The sequence below is a fragment of the Hyaena hyaena genome, unplaced genomic scaffold (genome assembly GCF_003009895.1).
Source record: "Hyaena hyaena isolate Hyena2069 unplaced genomic scaffold, ASM300989v1 scaffold_2756, whole genome shotgun sequence".
In the NCBI taxonomy this organism is placed as follows: domain Eukaryota; kingdom Metazoa; phylum Chordata; class Mammalia; order Carnivora; family Hyaenidae; genus Hyaena; species Hyaena hyaena.
The window spans coordinates 1-4,174 of record NW_024083397.1 but is presented as its reverse complement, the minus strand read 5'-3'; the positions used below and the strand labels follow the sequence as shown (position 1 = coordinate 4,174).

The following is a 4,174-nucleotide window of genomic DNA, read 5'->3' as shown; positions in this document are numbered from 1 at the left end:
TCTGCCCCTCCCCTACTCATGCTCAGTCTTTCTCTCTCTCAAAAATAAGTAAACGTTAAAAATTTTTTTAAAAATAAAACATATTAAATAGAGAAAAATGCACAGATATTTAAAACACTTATTTTATATTTTCATTGAAGCAAAATTCTAAAATGGACCAAACTACAGGACAGAGATACAAATGTGATCAGTAGTTGTATCTTGGTTGAATGGTTTTACTGGAAAAGGGCATGAAAAACATTACTGGTCTGGTGAGAATTATCTTTTGCTCATGGGATAAGTTACAACTCCAAGTTGTTGACACTGGTTGAATGGCAAGCTTCAGATGTGAGCATTCTAGTGTTTGTAAGTTATACCACATTTAAAAACAAATTAACAATGTTCAAAATTGCTTCACTATTTAGTTCATTTTTAACGTACTAATTGTGTAGTATGAAAACATTTTAATGATTTTTGATTAACAAAATTTTAACAATCCACAATTTGATGTGTTCATGACAACTTAGTGAAAGATCCAAACTATGGAGGTCTGTCTGCATCTAGACTCTAGATGAGGGGGTTCAGCGCAGGGGTGAAGATAGTATAGAACACTGACACTACTTTATCATGGTTAGCTGACCTGTAGGATTTGGATTGCATATAGGTAAAAATGGCAGCTCCATAAAAGAGTCCCGCCACAGAGAGATGTGAGGAACATGTGGTAAAAGCCTTTCTGTGGGCTTCTCTAGAATGCACCTGGAGAACTGCAGCAAGGATGAGACTATAGGAAATCAGGATGAGAGACAATGGAACCAGGAACATTAATACACAGCACATATACATCACATACTCAAAGACAAATGTGTCAGCACAAGCTAAATTACCTGAGTAGGGGGCCTCACAGAAGAAATGATTGATCTCATGTGCATCACAAAATGGAAAACTCAGGATAGCAGAAGTCTGCATAAGCCCATCAGCTGCCCCCAGGAACCAAGACCCCACAGTCACTTCAGGCATAATTGCCAGTTCATGAGGATGGGGTATCACAGTGAGTGGCAAATAGCCACATACAGGGTCATAGGACATGGCTGCTAAGAGGAAACACTCACCCCCTTCTAAAGTCAGGAGGAAGAATATCTGCAGCCCACAGCCAGCAGGGGAGATGGACTTCTTTCCAGTCAAATAGTCAGCACTCATTTTTTGCATAATGGTAGATAGCAGCATCATGTCCACCAGAGAGAGTTGGCTCAGTAGGAAGTACATGGGCATGTGGAGCCGGGCATCCTGGTGATCAGGAAAATCATGAGGGCATTGCCCACTAGGGAGGCGAAGGCAGTTGTCAGAACCATCACAAAGAGAAATAGTTGGGTTTCTGTGTGGTTAAATAGTCTTAGAAGAATGAAATCTGAGGTGGTGTTTCCATTTTTCAAACAAGAGTGACCCTGAAAATGAATAAATGACAGAGTTTTTATAATTTGCAGTGTTCTATTTGAATTATATTTTTTCTTGATAAGTACACGTCTGAAAATGATAAAACATCCCAAATCTTTCATTTGCTATTTTCAAAAAATTTTAACATGAACATAAAATTAATTTCAACTTTTCCCCATTTTTTCTCATTTTCAAAGTTTTCACAGTAAGTTCCCCACCTTTATTAATTTGTATAATGAATATTTTTTGATAAATTGTAATAATATAACTGTGTCTTTGTACCACATGATTGCAACATAAGTGAATAGAAGGACATTATTCACACAATTTGTAATTTATGTTTGTGCTTTGCCTTATGTCATGAATAATCAATATTCTTAGAAGCTGGGTTAAATCAATGTGTTTTTAACTATGTAAAAGCTAGATGCTTGATAGGAGAGTTACACATATAAAACATATCAAAATTTATTGAAACCTGTCAAAATCAGATCATCTTTCTTGATATTATTTAATTTAGGAAGGCATTGCTTTTCTAAACCAGAGGGCTTATATTTTCCGGTGTAGGAGCTAAAATACTGAGTCTGCAAAAGGACACATTTAATTTGGAATTGTTAGTGCATTAGTTTAACTTTGCTGAAGTATATATTGAAAACGATAAGGACCTTAGAATATTTCCTTTAGCATGACACTATAATATTAAATGCAGACTATTAACTAAGACGACGCTTTGTTTAATTAAATAAAATCGTTTCCCCTCAAATTCATGGAAACACAAAATTACTGGGTAAAGAAGAGAAAATAAAAGTGATTCATTCTTCACCCAACCACAGTAGTAAATTCTCTTCAGTCAGAAGAGATTTTCTTTTTCAGTCCCAAGCCACAGAAATGACTTTTGAAACATTTTTATTCTCTCAGGAAGACTTACTCAGGACCACTCCAAATCCCCCAAAGAGCTGGGTGGATGACGACTGCAGAGGGTCTGGATATCAGGGGAAAATCCTCATTTGGTGCCTCTATCCAGAAGGAAAATCTTCCCCTGCCTCCCTTGGGTGAGCTCCTCGGGCATCCCATGCATCCTAGTCAATAAAAGAAATGAGAAATGCCAACAGTGATGAGTTTTATTGGGCTTACCTACTCTTCAGGACCTATTTGGAGAGGGGTTGAAAATGAGCTCTGGAAAGAGACTCACTCCACTCCTGGGAGTCGACAGGCGCCCCCATAACCTCCTGGCTGGCTCCCGGAAGGAGGCCTGGCTGTCCTCCATCCCTGGCCCTGATCCTTCCCAAGGTTTGCCCAACTCTGTCCGACCCTGGAGCTAGCCAGGCCAGGCCCTGGCAGAGAGCAGAGCCAGGGCATAGATTCCACTTTCTGTTAGGAGAGCCCCTTGACTAGGGCACAGGACTGCTCTGAATTGAATCTAAATCTTTACAGGCATTTTCATCTCTAATCTGTTCGAACTTGTTGAATAAATAAAATCATAGCTGCAGACATGGAAATATTCATTCTTTCTCAATGAAATAATTCATTTAATTCAAACTTCTCAATGAAATAATTCAATAATTCATTCTCAATCGTATAATTCAGTGAAGTTATATAGCAGAAGTAGTCCACCTCTTCCATGAGCATTCCTTTTGCCTCCACTTTACATCAGCACCCCTTATTTGAATGTCATTCAGGATGGAGAAAGACATTGCAAAATGCCTACTCAGTCTCTCACTCCAGTTCTTGAGCCTCATTACTGCACGGGTAGCATTATACTTGACATTTTTAGTTGGTTATTTCAAAATTAGAGATGTCAAAAATATACTTCCTCTTTGCTAAATGTATTTTTCATTTGCTAAAATTCTGTGATTTCCACATCCTTGTAACTCTAACATGCAGTTTTTGCCCCTAGTAACTAAATAAAATCCCTAATTATGAGTTCAGTATCACTTTCCTGAAGAACCTCAAAACCCTCCAAAGTCATTTCTTTGACTTCTGGGCTTCTTATTTTCCATTATTTCCATCCCCTTATTGTTGAAGTTTGACATAACTTTAAATGTATTTAAAGATCAATAGGTAACTTATTCACTGTAGGGTGTTGATTAAGTTTCTTAATTTTTGCTACTATCCTATTTCTGAGTGTACTGCCAGTACGGTGGGATTAAGTATTTTCACATTGTAGTACAATCATTACCAATATTAATCCCCTGAAAACTTTTCATATTCTCAGGCTGAAATTTTGTATCCATACTCTAATAACTTCCTTTCCTTTATCTCCCAGTCACTGGCAAGCACCATTCTATTTTCTGTCTCTGTATATTTGACTAATCTAGGTACTTCAGGGAGGTGGAGTTATACAGCAGTGTGTGTGTGTGTGTGTGTGTGTGTGTGTGTGTGTGTGACTGGCTTATTTCATAAAACATAATGTCCTCAATGTTAATCCTGCTGCAACATGTGCCAAAATATTCCTCTATCCCTTTGTATGCATGTATTACACTTTACTTATTAACTCATGTTAATAAATGTTTATGGACATTTGTATTACTTCCACTCCAGTTGTATACTTAAGTAACTATTTAGTAGGAATTTGTGTAACAGATGCTCACTATTGCTTATTTTGATAAGGTAAGCACATTTATAGCATAAAATATAGTAATTTTCACTAAATTTTTGCTTCAATCATGTAAGATGAGTGTATGTGTCTTTAGAGACCAATTACAACTTATATGAATTTCTAGGTTAAAAATGCATTTTCTTATCATGATGCTTCTACTTGTGGTTC

At 37.1% G+C, this 4,174-nt stretch overlaps 1 pseudogene; it reads right to left on the bottom strand.

Moving 5' to 3' along the window:
- Positions 1-546: 546 nt before the first annotated feature.
- Positions 547-2,674, bottom strand: LOC120227675 (annotated as a pseudogene).
- Between the last annotated feature and the right edge of the window lie 1,500 nt (positions 2,675-4,174).